General features: G+C 43.3%; 1 long non-coding RNA gene across 1 annotated transcript; it reads left to right on the top strand.

Moving 5' to 3' along the window:
- Positions 1 to 2199: 2199 nt before the first annotated feature.
- LOC141738314 (uncharacterized) lies at positions 2200 to 11407 on the top strand. The gene is made up of 4 exons (XR_012585369.1): positions 2200 to 2333; positions 3253 to 3373; positions 4911 to 5082; positions 8442 to 11407. It is a non-coding gene; the product is annotated as an uncharacterized LOC141738314 (long non-coding RNA).
- Positions 11408 to 19502: the final 8095 nt, after the last annotated feature.

Raw genomic sequence — 19502 nt, 5'->3', positions numbered from 1 at the left:
CTGTTTGACATGGCCCTCAGGATCAGTGCACCTGAAGAAAGACCAGCATTTCTGAAGTCTGTCTGCCAAAAGAGGAGAAACTTCACTGGAGGGAGCAGTAGGAGCACATCCTCTCAGCTGTGTGGCTGTGCCCAGCAGTGGGTCTCCAGGTGTGTCCTCCAGGAGGCAGAAGCACACTGGGCAGCACTCATAAAGGTGCGACCTGGTTACACCACACTTGGTTTCAGAGCACATTATCTCTTCCTCTCCTTTGCTATACAGCAAGCCACGTTTAAACCAACCAACGGCATCTAAATTTCTTGCTGAACCAGTCACACCTTGCACCATTTAGGGGCTGCCTTGGTCTGGCAGAGGAGGATGGGGCATGTCTACATGGGCACTGCCTGAGATACCACCACGCTCCTCCTCTGATACACTGACTGTTTTGTTCAGAGCCCATGCAGCTATCACCACAGACCACCACACTTCCTTCTATAAAAAGAGATGGTTTTGAGTTTTTTTCAGTTCTGTTTCTGATGGGTTATAAAAAATATATAAAAAAATCAGTTGGCTTCTTTGTGTTCAAACCAGTCTCAATAACCCAGTTCTGTAAAAACCAGGTCTCATCCCACAAAGCCCAGGCTCCTCTTTTGCCTCTGTAGACCAAAGCAGGGCTTAATGTCCTGAATATCAGGAAATGACCAAAGGCAGGTACAGTGTTCAAACCTCTGTGTATGGCACTCTAAAGAGAAAAAACCCTGCTCCTTGAGAGATAGCTTACACAGAGGGCTTAAACCCTTATCCCAGTAGGATACTACCTTGTTCGCTGAGTTTTGAGTAGACTTGGGTCATCTTCTGTCTGTCCCCATGCTAGTTTTCAAGTCAGCTGTGCATATTTATAGTTCTTTTCACAAAAGTGTTTGCCATAGACCTCAATAGATATAAATGAAGTAATCATAGCTCTGCTACAGAGAAAAGAATTAATGTCACTTTTCAGATTATCAGTGAGAAAGACATGTGTCTGCAAAGAGCACGACTTGAAGGCTCTCTTTTCCCTCCCTAAACGGATGTCTGATTAGAGTAGCCTATCACCGATTAAGGTTGACACCGTACCAAAGATGTTATGTGGAGCACAGGGCTCCTGGATTCTGCAAGCAGCCCAAATACGATGTTCCCAATGAAATCATTAGGTGTTCTGCACCTCACAGCACCGCCTAGGTGACTGGCTGACATACGAATTTTGGCACATGTCAAGAAAAATGCTCTTGTAAAGGCCTCACAAAATTGAAGTCTGTAAAAAAACATCATAATGTTTTCTCATCTGGAATTTTTGCTCCTCCACCAAACACCTGCTTTGCTAACAGCCCTCTTACCCCTCCTGCCCCCAACATGAACTATGCCCTCACCTGTCCTCTGCCTCGGTGGCTACAGCATGAACATGGCAACTCGGCGATGGTGAGGAAATCACTGCCAACATTTTTTCAGGGAAGAAAGATCTAAAGATGGGTTCGAATTGTCAAAAGGGAAATTCTTCACAGGTGAAATGCTAATTGGCTTCTGGGAAATTTCTGTCTGGCTTAAGATTGCTTCTCTGTTTTCTGTTTAACACGGTGGTGCTCTTGATTTAACTGTTTAACACACAGTGAGGTTTCACATATGTACATCACTGTTTAACACACAGTGATGCGCCAATATTCTGGTGGATTGTGGCCCTCAAAACAATGACTTTGCTCCTCTGTGCCAAGCTGATGAGGTGTGATCGCAATTCCTCTACTTGCCCTGCCTTTTTGAACACTGCCCAGCTAACAGTACCTGAACAGCAGGCACTGGGGGTGAGCTTGCTGCACCACTGTGGAAAGGTCCTAGCCATAATTTGCCTGTTGGGTGGGAAAAGTTTGTAATCTTCGCAAAGTATCTGACAAGGTCACCGTGCTTTCAGGAGGTCTTGCTGCTTTGTTCCGTTTGCGTCTACATGGAAAGAGATAAATTCTCTATCAGTTAATTTAGGTGAACTCTGAGGGCTCTGGTTACCCACACAACTTGCAATCCTGCTTGAATCTGATTATGTTTTTGACATTCATACTTCCTCTGTAGATTAAGGTTTTGCAGCTCTGACCTATATTCACTGAGCCAGCAGCTGCAGCTCTTTATCGTCACGTACTTATTACCACCCTCTGTTGATGGCTTTCAACCCCATAGCAAAGCAGTGGAGTATGTACCCCAACTCCTAGCTGCCAGAACTCATACATCTCACTACATGGCTGCTTTTGTTTGGGTTTCAAGCTAAGGTTTCAGCCAGTGATGTGGGGTGACCGAGGAGCCAGCACATGTTCCTTCAACTGACTGCAGCGCAGGTAAAAAATAGGAAAGGGTAGCTCCTTCACAGCAATCTCCAGGGACTTACACAGTCTGTGTAAAAGTATTCCCTTTTTTTATGCTGTGCACTTCCCATCTTTTAATTTGCTGAATATTCCCTATTTGTATAACAAAGAAGGAAAAGGAGAAGCTCCTGATCTCTCTTCTCCAGATCATTTATTTCCCATGCTTGTCCTCAGGTCCCCTCCTAGTTTTCTGCTTCCCAAAGAATACAGTCTCCCTCCTTCAGATCTCTCTTTGATTGGAAAGGTTTCTTACTTGCTATTTTTTACGAAATTCCTCTAAACCTTTTATGAAATCTGTTGACCAGTGAATATACAATATTATACCTGAGTCTGCCCAGTGCTTGGTCATTTGAAATGGTCTTAAAATATTTTCTTTTTATTTTTAACTTGCAGCCCATTCTTCAAACGTCCTAATATCTTGTCGGCACTTTTGGTTGCATATTGAGCAACGATTTTCATTGAGCTATGCATTGCCACCTGGGTCGCTTTACAGAATTGAGGCAGTTAATTTAGAGCCCTTAAGGTGCCTGAATTGCTCTCACTACTCCTCCAGTGTGTATTGCTTTACATTTACTGAGACTGAATTTCATTTCTGTTCATCTAACTAGTTCGCCTCTCTGAAGATAAACAGCAAAGGATTCCAAGAGGGCAATTTGCTGGGAAAAATACGGCCTTATGTTGGTTACCAACTAGCCTGTTTAATGAGAAAAACATCCCTAGGAAAACAAAACTCTGTGCAGACTTCACTGGAGGAGCATGCTGAGGTGAAAAGGTCTAAACCTTCTGGTTTAGATGCTCAGATTTCATATGTAAGCAATATAATAAGGCAGTGCCCTTTGTGGTCAGGAAGACAATGTTGCCAGGATTAATGAATGATGCCTTTCTTTCGCAGGACCGGGGCTGGTTAGCTACTGTTAACACCCTGATCTTACAGGTATTTTTAACGAAATGCAACAGATGGAGCAGTGGTGCTGGCTTTCTTCTATTTCCCAATGTCTGCAGTTTTGAGTCAAGTAAGAAATGAAGGTTTTGTCCTCACTATGTAGAGATTTCTGGGTCGGAATAATCCTGGTGAAGGATATTCAGGCAGCATGTGTATCCATCTTCTCATGCAGATTTATTAACACAGCTTTTCCTGCACGCCAGAAAAAAATTCAGACAGACGTTTTGGGCATAAACATATCTTTCTGGCAGGCTTGAATGGTACGCTTTCAAATCTGGGAACACACACTCCTCCCTACTGTCTAGAGCAAAGAGGTCACTGGGATGTTTGAGTTCACTTTAATGACTTTCTACGGGGATGACAACCCACCATACACAGTCTGAAAGCTGCTCACCTTCTAACTAATCTAAGTAATTATTCTGAAAAGCACCAAAATAATCGGTAAATGACAACTGTGCATCATTTTCTGATCTGTTTTGTGGCACTACAGTACCTTACCTCACCAAGGCATGGCGTCACTTGCGCCATTAAAGTGGTGATATTTAGGATCTGAACATGTTCAGGCTTACAGTGATTCTGTTTTCTTTAGGTAGAAAACTGGGGGTGACAACTTGTAGCTCCTAGCTCCTTCCTTTTTTTGGAGGGTGGGGACGGTATGGCTTACTGTGAAAATAGCTCCAATACAGACACCGGGCATCCCCCTTTAAGCATCCCAAGTATTGTTAATGCACTCTGGCCAAGAATCCTGCTGCAAGCAGATGTAAAGCGGTAATGCACCCAGATGTTTACAGAGCCCAATCTAGGGGATCCTCCTGCCATGGACGCCTTTGCTGTTCATTGCCCCACGGTGCTGTCATCCCTTCTGCACCTGCCTCTACAGAAAAGCTATTTCAGAGCCTGCCAAATTCAGTAATGTTGATCTATTTCTTATCCCTCCGCCTGTAATATCTAGTTGCCGTAGTTACCTCATGTATCTAAGGCAACCAGATGTTACAGACGGAGGCACTGAAATAGCATCAACAAGTGAAAAAATTGTTTCAACTAAATTGCCCAAGTTAAGCCACTCAGGGCTGTTTCCCTCTCGGCTCTGTAATTTGCCACCTCTGATCAAACCTGCTGGCCTGTTCCCACCTTCCTCCCGCAGACATTCAAGACTCCCCTTCCCTGGGAAAGATGGCAGTGGGATTGCTTGACCATTTTATCAAGGATTTACTTCTGGGGCCAACAACATACTGAGGATGGAGGATGCAGCAGTGGGGAGCAAGGGGTGTTTACAGTTAGTGCAGAGCTGGAAGCAATGACCTGATTTTATCCAGTTTGGGAAAAACCCACTCCCAGAATGAGGAGGATTTATCTCATTATCTGTTTTTCTGGAGTATGAAAATGCTTGCAAGTCAGTCAGCTGGTTTCCACTTTCTAAGTACTGCCCCATGGAGAACCTGGTGACTTCTAAGACATCAACAATATTGCTGTTTTCAGGGCTAAATTTGTCACACTCAAAATACTAGGCAGCTAATCCCTATTCCCACCTGATTAAGGATTCCACTGAGCCAGCAAAGAGAAAGTAAATGGTTTCTTATGTTTTGTTATTTTCCTTTATAAAATAGCAGCTACTCCAAGTTGCCCAGAAAAGTTGGAAGACTGGGATGAGTCTCCCCGCAGGTGTGGTGCAGCACTCAGGAGGCATCAGAAGTGCGGGAAGCACAAGCTGCTGCAAGAAATAAGAATGACAGTGACTACACATGTCCCAAAATAACTGTTCCAGGATAACTGCTCTGGGTGAGTAATATTGACAAGCTGTAAGCCAGTCCCAAAGGGAAGTGATTTCCCAGGCTGTGTGCAGGTGACATGACTTTTAAAGATCGATGTGCAGGAATGGTTATGTCTCCCCTCCCTGCCCTTCCACAAGGCTATGCGATGGACGGAGAGGCACCTGCGTGCCAGGTCACATAGGAGAGGAACGTGTGCTTTGCCACACAATGGATGGGAGTTGTGCCACAGGGCTGCGGTCAGAGGTGTCCCCCGAAACCCTCAAAGGGCTTTTTGGAGCATATGGCCCCCTAAACTATTGTCCTCTGGCTGCAGCGCTGTACGGGTGGCTTTGCTTCTGCACCTAGATGGCATGCACAGGCAGGGCTGCTGCTTAGCTGGTGCCAGCTGCGCCTGGCCAGAGGGTACCTGGAGGAGGAGGGTGGCTGCCGTGCCGCAGGAGCACCCCAGGAGAGAGATTCCCTTGAAGAGTGTGAGATGGAGGCAGGCTGAGGGAGGTTCATCAGCTCTGAGTGATTAATGTGCTTAAATTAGTTTTGTTTTAAACATGGAAAAGAAAAATAATCCAGACTGGAAAAGGAATAGCTGAACCATGTAAAGTTCTGTTGTTCTTTTTTTTTGGTAATAAACTGTAATGGAAAAGGAAGGGTTAAACATGGAAAACTACTGAGCTAACTGTGGATGTATTGTATTAAGGGGAAAAGTAAAATTAATTCTGTAAGGTGCTGCCTTTATTCCTTCATGAGTTTCATCTTACAGCTGTTGTCTTTCAACTCCCTCATTTTTTCAAAGGCTCCGATTTCCATGTGAGGGCCCAGGGAGGGCTCCTAAGCAATTAATTTCACATGGTAAAAGCACCTTCCTCTCAAGGTTGTAAAAGCACAAATTAGACATAACACCCTTCTAAGGCACCTTTCTCAGGATCGAAGGAAGCAGGTGTTTAGTGTTACATTAATTTTAAACCCATAATTAGTGTAACTTGAATCCTGGACCTCTTCCAGTTTAATTCATTATATTCCTCCAAATGAGACTCCCCTGCTGACTTCATGTGAATGCAGCAGGCCAGGTTCTCCAGCTACTCGAGCCTTTTCTTATGCTTTTTGGGGTGCAGGAAATGAGGTGCCAGGGAGCTGCCATACTGGTTTCTATATGGCCTCTGTAATCGAGGTGTGGCTGACACAGCCCATGCTCCAGCTGCTTGTTGGCCGTTAAAGTGATGTTGGTGGCCCATAGGTGGCTGCTATAAGACACAGCTGCCTTTAGCTTCTCTCATTGCTTGGTGAGCTCCAAGATCTGAGATCATCAGAAGCTGCTTAATGAGGTTTCTGCTGTGTGCCTTCCTTACTCTTGAGCTGCTGGATCCCCTTTGGCTTGCCTGAGTTTCATGTTTTTTCATTTCCCCGCTCCCCCGGAATGGGAGCTACAGCTGTCGGCAGGGAGGAGGTATTGCAAGCACCTTTTATTTTATCTAAGCAGGGGAATAAAGCACTAAGACGAGCACTGGATGAAGCGAATTGGACTGTTATAATAAATGGTGTAAGGAATTGCCTCGGTTTGCCCTCTTGGAAGCAAATTGATAACACTGTGAAGTATTTTTTGTTGGAAGATAGGAAATGCACTGGCGCAGCCTGGGGTGAGGCAGGGAAGGGGATGCAAACCATACCTTGACTAGCTGTTGATAGCCACAGTGCTTCTGAAGTGACTGTTAATAAGCAACACTAACAGCACAGGGTATTTGGTACCGTGTGTGAGTGCGTTTCCTCTGTGGAAAGCTGGGAGGAATTACAAGGGGGGCTCTGGAGCAGCAGTACCTGCCAGGGCACTGGCTATGGCGTTGTGGCTGTGGCACTGCGGTACAAGCTTGCAGCCCAGTTACGCACCCAGTCAGTGTGGGTCAAACCTGCCTCTGGCTTTGTTAAATATTGTTAAATATGAGCTGCCTGATTTAACCCTGGCTTTGTACAACTGCTGTTTGGCAGAATATATGTGGAATGTGAGCAGAACTAGAGGGGAAATGGAGGGGAGGGGGGAAGACTTTGTGTGTTTTAGTCAGGATTTGAGCTTAGCAGAGTATTCAATTGATCAGAAAGACACAAAAATGCCATTGTGCAAAACTGGCTTCAGAGCTCGCCTTCCTTCCAGGAGAAAGCCATAAGGTCAAGGTGAGGGAAGATGAAGTCCTAGGCGGGTGTTGCGGAGGGAGATCACAATGCTGGAATAGGCTGGAGGATTTGCTGTCTGACACACAGTAGAAAACATGAAGTACCATAACTTACTGGGTATTTACGGAACTTGGTAGGATATACATTAGGCCTGCACAAGCAATTAGTGGTGATTAGCAGTTCCCTCTACTGGCTGAGCTAATGAAGTTATTCCTTCAGTTCTACAGATGTATTTCTCGTATTGCAAGGGTGCAGTTAGGTTGAGCAATGTGGTATCTCCGCATATGAATTAACAAGGATGGCTACGTAAAGCAGTGCCACAGGGGAACTGCGCAGCAAATAATAAAAACGTGGTTTGCTTTACTGCCATCAAACTCTTCTCTGGTAATAAAAAGAGCAAGAGCAGCCACAAACCTTTGTTCTAGGAGTGATTCTGACATGCATTTCCCTGGATGATTCAGAGCCATTGGTGATGATATATTGCGTTGAGTTGGTTGCTGCACCATTTTGCAGGGTTTTTTTGCTGTGCGTATGAGTGTACATGCTGTTTGTTATGGGGCTTTGAGCAAAGACATAAGTCTACCCATTATTTAAATTTTATAAAATAGTATTTCAAGAGACAGCATTTTTTTAAATGGAGAAAAATACTCTTCATTTTTTTTCAAGGAACAATATAAAGCAGACCATTAATTTGTCTTCTACATCTCCTAGACAAAATGGAGATGTAGTGACTTACCACGTCATTAACAAGTTATGAGCTAATTGGTATACACCTCTGAAATAAGAAATGAAGTCAGGTTTTTCAGCTTCCAAGCCATGTTTCCTTCTGTCCAAATGGCTCTTCTCAATGTGGTTCCTCAGGGAAGGAGAGCTCACTGCAAAGACACTGTCTGCTTGCAGACTTAAACAACATCAGCTGGAGTCACAGCTCAAACAGTGATCCTATGAAAACATTTGTACAGACAAACATGCTTTTATTACCTTCCATGGATTCATGGATTTATTTTTTCTGAGTGTGGCCTGTGAATGAAAAGCCCTGGCTTCTCTTTATATTTGTGCCATTACTTTGCTGTTTGCTTTTGGACACCTCTGTCTGCCTCTGCTCTCTGTGGAATGGGGTTAATGTTAACTCACCTGTCACAAAGTGCTTTACAAATAAACATAAAGAAGGCTCTGAAACTGTGAAGTAGTTGTTTTCACTTCCAGGGAATCTGGCTCGAGCCCGGTGTCTCAGGCAGCTGAAGATTTTCCATGAGAAGATTCCTGTGGGTTTCTGTGCAGAGCTCTCCCATCTCCCTTGCCATTCAGCCAGGAGTCAGGCCCGAGGCGAAACGACTGCGTTCTCCCCCTGCCAGAGAAATCCTGCTCTGCTCTGGCCACTGCTGCAAACTGGAATATGTGCTTCCCGTGCCGTGGCTCAAGCTCCTCAGGAAAACTTCAGCTACATCCAAAATAATAACTGAACGCAAGCATCCCAGGCTAAGACCAGGATTACTGTGGGAATGACTGGATGCTGCTAGAGAGCGTGGCTGCTGTGGGAGGCAAGGACAGCCAAGATAAACAACCACCGTCTGGTCCCACATTGTCCTCCTTGGGAGCAGCAGCCCTTCCACTGCTCGCCATCAGACCGGGATCAGGGCACCCTGCTTGTCGGCCTGGCTAGCCAAGGGGCAGGGGACCCCTTCCACACCTGGCTCTGCTGGTGCCAAGGCTTTGGGCTTCAACTCGCCTCCAACAGCATGTGATGCTCAGTGCGCCTGGCTGCATGTACTATAAATCACTTTCGCTTTCTTACTTGTACTGTGGCAATTTGCATACAAAAAGCCCCATTAGCCCTGATCAAAGGATATTTAGATTGCTGGTGTTAAACAACCAGAAGCAGACAGTCAAGTTGCGAGTTGAACATGTTTTCCACCTAAAAGTGAAATATTTGGTGGTGTCATAGGAATTTCTTACTAGCCTGTTAATAATATTTGTACTGCTTTTCTTGCTGGGTTTTCACCAGTACGTTAGAATTGCATTTCTGTAATGGCAGGAAGCTTAATTTCAGGAAAGGTAAAATGCCATACCATTTTCTATTTTAAATATTTTCACGTTAGGTGTTGAGCATTATTTATAGATGCATTATGTCACTATTACCAAATGAAATTAGATTTATGGTACTAATAATATTAACCAACCAGACGATAATGGTAATAGAGCTGCAAATCTAACCACTTCTCTGCAAGTTTTTATCCCCTTTGTGGTCCAAGCTACCAACTCCTTTGTGGTAAAGACTAGGTCATAGCTAATTAATCATCCCCAAGTAACTCCTGATTTACTGAAGCACGATCAATGCTCAACTTACCCATTGCTTTATATGTTGGGCTACTTGAACCATTAAAATTTAACCCTCCTGATTTAAATGGGTTAGGAGGTTTCATTAGAGGGGAGAAAACAGAGACCAAGTGGAGCAAGCACATGTAGAAATACGTTCTTGATGCTCGTTTGCTTTCCAGCATGTACCCACACTTTATGTATGTCAGTCACAGGGGAAATTCAGAAGTCCTCCTGTGAAAACTGAGAAGTATTGTTATGCAAATGGAGAAGCACTAGTAGGTACTCTCACCACTCCCAGCATTTTGCATGAAAAGCGCCAGTACTTGGCACTGTAAATGTGGCACGCTGTTGTATGCCCTATAAAGCCACTTCAGCCATTGACTGTATGTTTGGGGTATATGGATGCATCAAATCAAGGCTAAAAGAAGCACTTTCCCTTAATTAAACAATGTTTAAATCAGTCGTTCCTTGGGATTTGCTACTGAATTAACTCCTAGGCCATAAAAGGGATTTTCAGCTCTTCAGGATGGGACAGAGGTGACTGAGATGCTTGCAGTCAGAAAATACTCAAATGCGCACAGAGAGGCTCTGGAGGAAATAAGCTGGAGGAAACAGCCTAGGAAAAGGGATTCACCAGCAGCAGCAAAGAGGAAGTGGGTTGGTTTTAAGCAGCGGTTTTCTACCTTTTTCCATTTGCAGACCTGCGAGTAGCTAATTTTTGCTTCCTGCTGGTGGGCTGGGAGGCCTCTGAACAGCAAATCCAGAGGTGGTCCAGGAACCTGCAAACCAGCTGAAAACTGCTGTGGGGGATGCACTGGTAAGGGCCTCGCAGGTGTGCTCGGAGTGATCCTGCCCCATGCAGGGGACCTGTATGGCCGGGCACATGGAGGAGACTGTGCCAGCAGGGTGATGGGAGAGGGTTGAGGTCTGGAAACAGGAGGGGAAGGAAAGAATGGGCAGGTGGGGAGTGCTTGGCCAAGAAAGATGAGAGGAGTGATTCGTAATAAGGTGCAGTAAGAAACTTGTGTTGGATTTCAGAGACTGACATGTGCTGTCAATAAACCTGTGTGTTTTAGAGAGAAAAGGAATGAAAATTAATTCCGAAGACCCTAAAAAAAAAACCTTTTGGAGCAAAGCTGTATTTAATTTGGTTATAATCCCCTGAATTGAGATATATTTCAAGTTGACTGAAGACTCCCGAGCACGGCTCACAAAGGAAACCTGATCATTTTTGGCAGAGGGAAGAAAAACTGTCTGTTAGAACTAAGTTCCCTCAGCTGGCACGTTTATCACCAGAGATCAATGAAAACCAGAGGATAAATAAAAGCAGATTTTGAAAATGAACGGGTAGACATTCAGGCGCCAAAAATATCTTTTTTTTTTTTTTCCTTTTTTTTTCAGTGTCTCTTCTTTTATTTTTCTGCTTTGGAGAAAATTAAATTGAAACATATTCTATTGACAAGCCTGTATCTTATTTGCACATCTGCAAACTGATAAATGAGTGGCTAATGCCGTATAGGTGTCAGATTTGCTGCCCCATCAGACCTATTGGTTTGCCCCACTAGATGCAGACACTTGAACGTGGTGTGTCTTTCAAGGTGGGACAGAGTGTTCTGCTTTAACAGGAAGCACGTGGCCTGGTTTTTAACCACATAGCAGGACTTAGACGGGACTAAAATTATCAAGCAGCGTGCTCATGATTTTATAAGTGTTAACTGTATTTTCCCAGGGTGACTTGGTATTTCTAAGGGAAAGAGAGATTAAACAATATGTTTGTGTTTAATAACCAGCCCTGGAAATGTACTTGGAATGTGGGCAAAGCTTTGGAGATACAGGTAGCGAGAGTGCCCCATGCAGACATAGCTGTGTCACTCCCAGGATCTTATGCAATGTAGAAGCATCCTTGATTAATGTCCTCACATGCGTTTTCTTCTGCGTCTTCCTTTCTTTAGATTCAAATGTACTGGAAGAGTTGAGCTTCTCTGCCCCACCTGACCTCTCTCCTCTGTGTTCTTTTTCCTGTATTAAACAGCACAGCATTTTATTTCCATCCCCTTCAATATTATTGCCATATGTTGTCCATCTTCTGTCTCTCCGTCTAACTGCTCCCACTTGGCCCTCCTCCTTGATTTTGGTTCTTGACTCCTTTCTCCCTCTGTCTGCCATCTCCTGTGCTTATGATCTGAACAACACCATCCCCATCCCCACCAAAAGGGCCAGTCCCTTGAGCTGTTCTCCACTAGACACTGCCGTCTCCATTTTCCAAAAAGCTAACAAAATCAACACCATTGAGTTTTCTCCCATGCCACTTTTCCTACTTCAATGGAGTTTACTGAAGGCGTGCACACAGCTATTTTATTAACTGCTTTCCCTAGCTACCTTAAAGCACCCTGCTTTTTTATGGTGCTGATAAAAAGAAAAGACAAGCGCTAAGCCACCAGGGTGCTCAGACCAAGATATCTCACACAGATTGATATTATTTCATTGATTCCATGTATTTCCCTATTTATTGTCCATTGCATCTGGCCTTATACCTCTGCTGTAAACTCCTTTTGTTCTGGATTTGTGCTGAGTACAGTGGGATCCACACCCTTGACTGAGATCCCAAAGGCTTTCTGTAATTAAATATTTAAGAAGAGTAAGAGTAGTTGAAACCTATCCATTACCAACTCTTGTTATGGCTGGAGTAAGATTTTAATATAGAAATCAAACGTGAAGTATTTATTCATGAGTTATTCCTGTGCTTTTTGTATATGAATTTATGCTTTTGTATGAATGGTTTATAATCTAGGTAGGTTAGGATCTATATTTTCTTTAGACCAACAGCAAATCAAGAAAAAATATGATCAGTGTGGAAAGGTAGGGTCTCTTTCTGTAATACACTCGATTTGAACTAGAGCCTGTACAACAGCTGCCTCCAGTAGACAGATAAATCATTATGCAGAGAAAAAAATTACAACAGTTGTGTGTGCCACATTTATAATCGAATCTCCATAAACTCCAGCAAGGGAGGGGAAATTCCAGTTGTGTGTCTTTGACAAAAGAATACGAAGATGTTATGTGCAAGATATCTCGAGGCAGACCTATGTGGTACTCAACCATTCTGGCTGTAAGAGTGAAAGGTCAGCATGCCTGGTAGCAGAGGCCTGTACTTCTATTGATTTTTTTTATTATTTTTTATTTTTTTTTCCTGGTAACAGCACCACTCCATTAAATCCTTAGATATTACTAGAAAGGTGTAATGCAGGGGAAAAATGAGCTTGGGTGAGACAAAGGCTTGATTCAGTGAAGTGTCACGATAGAAGGGAAGTCGTATTTTTTTCTAGTTGAAAGAAGGGATCTTATCAAGACTGTCTCTTTAATTTCCCCATAATATTTGAAGCAGGCTCCTAGTATTTAATGAGCTGTGGAACACAATGATAGCTATAATTTGGCTAATTAAAAGCGACAGGCAAGGATTCTTCCCCAAAGGCAGGAAAAAACGCACTCATTTCCCTTAATAGTTGGTTGGCAAGTCTGTATTTTCTCATCGGCAGGACCCTAGTGAAGTACTTCTCCAGCCAGACCAACGCCTGGGCCTGTTTCTGAGAGCACGTCCCAGCCGTGCCATGAAGTGTCATGCAGAGACCCTTGAGGAAGCACCGTCTGACTTTGCAACCTGGAGCCGTGTGGTGGCATCCGCTCAGGTACCAAGCGGTATTAGATGTACCGGGAGGTAACAGGTCTCTGACAGTAAATGGATTCTCTGTGAGTCCGCAGTGCCACCTTTTTGTTGCTCTCATTACCTGGGGCAGCAAGATCAGAGCCAGCCCGTGTATGCATACACTTCAGTCACACTATATATGTTTCCTTTATGCTTCTGCTGGATGGTTTATTGTTACGTTCAGTAGAAAAACATCTCATCAGTTTAATCCCACCAGCTCTCGCTAGCCTACCTTCCGTCACTGCTTCTCCCCCCCAGCACACACACATATTCATTATCCAGTTCTTCATATTCCCATTGCCTACTAACTCTAATTTAAAATTAAGCTTAAAATTTGGTCAAAGTGGCTTTCTTTTCTTGTTTCGTGTTTCAAGCTATTACGTCAGAGAAGGAGGGTTCTTGTTTTGCTGAGCTAAGTCCAAGTTGGGAGTTACTGGTCCAAGTTGTGCTCAGGTGTCTGCAGTTTAAACCAGGTACTTGACATCCCTCAGCACCTGAACTTGCTATCTGCAACATAAGATGAAAAGAAGCCCGCCTGGCTTCAGTGTTCTGAGCTTTACCATATTGCTCTTCGCAATTTGGTGTAAGATCTTACGATGGAAGGTTTTGTAGGAACATAATTTTTTTTTTTCTGGGTGCTGTTAATGGATCAGCAGTGCATTTTTTTGTAACCACCTCTGTTTACACCAGTCAATAACCAGTGTAAAAACCAGCAAAGGTGAGTGGTGGCAACCATTTTGTGCTCACATTGCACTGCTCAAAATGTGAGGGAAAACCAGTGATTGGGACCAAATGCCTTTGTGATAGTATCCCACCCCTCTGTCCTGTGTATTTTTTCACGCTTCATCTCCATGGGATATATCCATTACCTCTGCCCAATTGTTCAGTTAGTTTATGCTTTTCTCTGATGCGTACCCATGTCACTTTGTCCTGACCACTTCTCCTACAAGCCTTCCCGTGTTGGTGAGCATTCTGGCCTTCAACCGATTGCTCTCGAGTCCCACTGGAGCGCTACTGTGTCAGAGCAGCTTCTTCCCTGCCTGCTGGCAGGTGAAAATGATTATTCAGACAAGGATGCAAGAAGTTTTACTGTGCTAGTCCAAAGGGAATGGATGTCTCCTGGAATGGCAATGCATTCATAACTAACTTATCTGAATCAAGTAATTCTGCCTCTTGCAGCTCTTTAGGTAGGGCAGGATACTTACCTGTGCATTAGTGCATACAAATGCAGTTTATATCCATGCTTTTCCATTAATGTCTCTGAAAAGGGAGGACACAAAAGTATTGAAAGTTCTCTGATCTTTCAGTATTACGGGTGGGCTAGGATTCAGGAAAGACTCTGGATTTGCTTGGATTTAAGCAAAGAACATTGAAAATAGAGACTGAATAGTTCAAAGTAAGTGTAATAGGGGATGAGGCCTTTGCCAAATCAATTGCTAGTTTAAGTAAGCTCAAAAGTGGTATCTAATTTCTATTATGTCTGTGATGTCTGCTTGGTGGCCCTGGAAAAAACAAGTTTTGAACTTGAAGAGGTTCCCAGTGTACAGCTAGCAATAGCTCTAAAGCAACTAACACTGACCCAAGCCTGCAGATTTCATGCTAGGCTTAGGAAACATCTTGGGTGCGTTTCCGTGACAGTTGAAGCTGGCTTAGGTCAGAGCTGCAACAAGCACAGTTCCAGCCAGGCACTCGCTTTGCCCCAACACAAAGTTTGTCTGATGGTGAGACAGTTCAAAGAGAAAACCAGAAAATTAACGAATACAAAACTGAAATTACCAAATTGGAAAAAAAAAAAAAAAAATCCAGTAATTTTTTTGCTTACTCAGCTGCCTGAACCAATTTGCAGTGGGATCAGGAAAACACCAGCAGCTGACACTGCCATCCTGCGCCCTGACGCAGCTGGGACACTTGGACAGGTCAGACCTGGCAGCAGTGCTCAGGCCTCTCTCCTGAGCACTAGAAATTAGTTGGCAGCTTTTCTTGCCCTGTGCTTTCTTCTTAAACTTGCTCTCCTTCACGGCCTTTCCATCTTGTCTCCCTCAGTGTGGCTGAAACCTGGCCGGTTTGCATTTTTCTGTTTTCAACTCTATTCTCCATAATTGCCTCCTGTAACTGATGCAGCCTGCTTTCCTGTCACCTACTTTTTCCTCCGGTGAGGTCTGAGGTTTGAAAGTTTGAAAGACTTTTCCCTTTCCTTGTGCTAAAGACTGCATGAGGCTAGGTAGCATTTTCCACCAAAAATATACACACCCATTATACCTAGAGAATAAACAGTATTCAGAATTTGCTGCTTTTATGGACGGGAGTTCTGATATGTAACATGATGATTCAACAGATGGGGCAGGGTCTATTTCTTTTAATGGTTCTTATTTTATTAGCTGTTCCTTGATGACACCTATGCTGGTCTTCTTCATAGGCTTCTTGGCATAGAAAGCCACATCTATAAAAGCAAACAGTATCCAATGCTTATACTGTGGGTGTAGACGCAAGCCTCATTTGAGATGATACTCCCCATGTTCTGAGTTAGTCTCATTTATACAGCAGCAATTTTGCACCCTTGTAGTCATGTAAATGGGCTTTAAAGAAGACACGAGTATAATTTCTAGCTAGCCTCAGGACATGAATTTCCTCCCACTGTTTGAAAATGTGTTACCAAGCTGCATTAGGTTTGGAAATTATTTTTATGCAACAGAACAAAATTGCGTTGAAGCATCTATTGCAAGATTGAAAAATCCCGATGTTTTATTTCTGTTTGTGTCCTGGTTGGCAGTGGGAAGGTAATGCTAGTTTTCTGAGACCATCAAGAATTTCATCACAACTAATGCATCCCTACAAATCATTTCGGCTTTGACAAAACAACATTTTTCAATGCAAATTCATTTTGTTGGATGTTCTCATTGGTTCCAATCATCTTACTTCCATTTTAAGTTCCTTTTTTATGGCTACAGTGCAGTAAAACAGATCTTCATGTTGACCACTAGCAGGGTCAGGCGATGCCAGGTTAGGAATACAGAACTCCTAACATAATGCCCTGCTTCTGCTGCCTCCCTTAAAATACAATTTGATAGAGCATTTATTTCAAATAATTTTGTTTATGAAAAGCAATACTTTTCAGGTCTGACATCATTCTCTAATTTGCACTGAATGTAATGCAGTATAATGTTCAAAAGCTTTGCTTTTTTTTCTCTCTTTTTTTTTTTTTTTTTTTAAGTCAAAAGTTCTGATTGCTCCGATCATCTTTAAAAGGGCAGATGCTGCTTAGGGATAAATCAGTCTACTTGAGTGCCTGAGAGCGCTGTCTCACATTTTCTCATTGGCAAAGTTCCTGAAGTTGTATTTTTAATCTGCAGTTAATTGCACACTATGGACCAATTCTGCCAAGCTTCTCGGCCTAGAGCTTTGAGGTGGCCACAGGAGAGGCAAGCCAGTGGGAAGCAAGCTATTAGACCTCGCCTACCGGGTCGTACAGGCAAGAAGTAAACCACTACTATTCTGATGACATTGCATGGCAGGGTAAGCGTGTATTCTTCAGATATGCTGTTGAGGTTTTTTGACCTGCAGGTTTTTTTTATTGCAAACAAAAACTTTGGCATAAGACAAAACAAGATAACTGATAGTGCTAAAATACGTGTACTAGGCATGGATGTCTTTGCAGCGGCAAGCGTTGATGGTGGTCGGTCAGTCTTTGGCTAACTAGAGGCAATGAGGTGCAGCTGTATTTCTCACTGCTGCCATTGAACATGCTCCTTTGTTCAAAGTTTTCACAGTGCTTTCATCCCCTCCCTGGGGAAATCTGCCAAAGTATTAGGTCCGTTTCACAGACAGGAGAAAGGAAGACCGAGACAGGAGAGTGTTAGTGCCGCAGCCCCATGCGGGCTGTGCGACTCGCCCTTCGCTTCCCTCAGAGCATGCACACTCCTCTCAGGCACCATCTTCATCTCCCCCTGTCCCCCCAGGCCGATGGATTTCACTTTACCTCTCAGGCATTTTACAGGTCTTCCAAATAACTGTTCCCACTCCTGAGCATGATTCCAGTTTACATATTTTTCTTCCTTGATCTCTGTTCACCATTAAAGATCCCTTCCTCTGGAAACTTTCTAATTTCCCAGTTCTTGTCCTCTCCAATTGCTCCCTCCAGCCATCACTCCTGAAGGTGGTATTGCCGAAGAGATTACATCCACTGGGAATAAATTCCTAAATGATGAGGCTTAACCATGTTTGTTTCAATTTCTACACCTTGAAAAAGAATGCAGTAATTTCCCACCAGTCCCCCAGGAGAAGGTTAAGTAAACAATGTTTGAAAAGCATTTTGCAGATGTGTCCAAGCATTTCCAGAGATCTAGCAAGAGGAAACCTCTTGTTAAGCTGCATGTCTCAAATCAGTTTTGACAATTATTTTCTTTTTTTCTTTTATAGTTGCAAGCTTATTTAAAAGGAGAAGTGGTGTTCACTTTTTTTGGCACTTGCAGTTTGAAATTCATGTCTGTCACATTCTTTTGGCTTTTCTCTCGTGCTCATTACTATGCCCTCTAAGTGCTTAAAAAACATGAGCTCCTAGGACAATAGAATTTTTAAATTAGTCAGAGTGTGATGTTCAGAGGAACTGAGCGAGCTGAGAACCCCTTGGAATTCATTAGATGCCATATTTAAGCTACGTAACCAAGCTAGATGTTCGCATTTTGAAGATTTTTTTCTTAAGTATTTAAACAGAGCGTTCGGGACCGAAGGGCAATCCCTGGAGAGCCTTTAAAATAGGAAAGGAAGAAAAAGAATTGGGCAAAATTATCTTGCAGCTGGCTTCCGAAACTGATTAGTAATTAAATTGGTAAAAAGTTAAACTCTTGAAATGGTTTAAAATGCAGGTACAGAACAATCTTTCCCAAGGAGCTGGAGTGCCTTTTTCGGGATCCTGCAAAAGGCTGCAACAGTAATTCATTTGATTTAACTGATTTTGCCACCTTTTCTCTGGGAGGTGATAAAGCTGGTTGTCAAGATAGATAAGAACGCTGCATTGTGAACTGCGTGCTCACAATGTTTTCCAATTTCAGCCTTCTATCATCAGGGCTTTTTCATCATCTTCAGGCAAGCTCAAAGTATTATGGTTAGCTATAGTTTGCTATTCTTTTAGTGTCTCAAAGTACACCAGGCACATTAAAGATAGGGAAAGCAACATGCATCCCTGACTAAGAGAGGATTTCTTAATTACTATTTTATTATATATCTTATTACTTTCGAGAGGCTTCGATCAATGCCTTGGCTACTGCACAAGTACAGAGGAAGGCTCCGCCATGGCCAGATGAGTTCATCACCAAAATGGATGATTCAACTGCAAGGTAGAAGAAAAGGAAGTTCTTGAATGGGGACCTGAGGCAAACACGGTAGTCCACACTGGTCCAAAGCTGGCCAGCTCTGGAAACACCTTCTCCACCCTTCTTGGAAGCACTCCAAGCCCCCACCCGTGTTGTCGTTGAGGCAGCCTGACTTCTACAGGTAATATCTTCCCTTGCAGCAAGCAATATTAGGACTTCTGTGGGAAAGACACTGAACAACCTTGTTTGGCCAACGTTGGAAGAGTGGAAGGGATGGCTGGAGATGGAGGCACTAAGAGATTTGGCACAGGTCACAGCAAGAAAACATTATTTGGGCTAAGAAGGGATTTATTAAAGGAATGGCTTTCAAAGGCCATCAAAAGTCTTCTGAAGCTCATTGATATCCAATGGCAAGTATTTAAGGAAGAAGAGCAGTTGCGAATAAAATGGCACAGAGAGGAGAAAAAATGGGATAAATGCAGAAAAAAGTCAGTAAACCTTGAATTGCTCAACTGAGAGGAAAATGCAGAGTTTTTTGACAGAGAAGTTTTTAAATTTATTAATTAAAAACCAGCCTATTACCAATGATTTTTCAGCCAGGTTTTTTAGTTCTTCAGAGCTTGTAATACTTTCCAGATTTCTGGGAAATAAAGGCTATTCCTCTTTCAAATACCTATTACTCTTTCAATACCTGTTAGAGAAAGCTAGGCATGACTAAACTATTATTTCAAGAGTTAGTAGATTGTGGATGATAATTATATCCTGTTGAAAACATCCCTAGAGGTAGGGATGAAATGGAGGCAGGGTGAAACAGGGTAATTTGTGACCCTTCACCTGTCTTCAATTATTAAGGACAGCTTGTAACCGAGGACAAAGAAAAATGAATAAGGCTTTGGGCTTCAACCACATGAAACATGTGTCTGCTAAACCAAGCAC

The sequence above is a fragment of the Larus michahellis genome, chromosome 2 (assembly GCF_964199755.1).
Source record: "Larus michahellis chromosome 2, bLarMic1.1, whole genome shotgun sequence".
Taxonomy (NCBI): domain Eukaryota; kingdom Metazoa; phylum Chordata; class Aves; order Charadriiformes; family Laridae; genus Larus; species Larus michahellis.
This window is presented reverse-complemented; position numbering and strand designations above follow the sequence as displayed.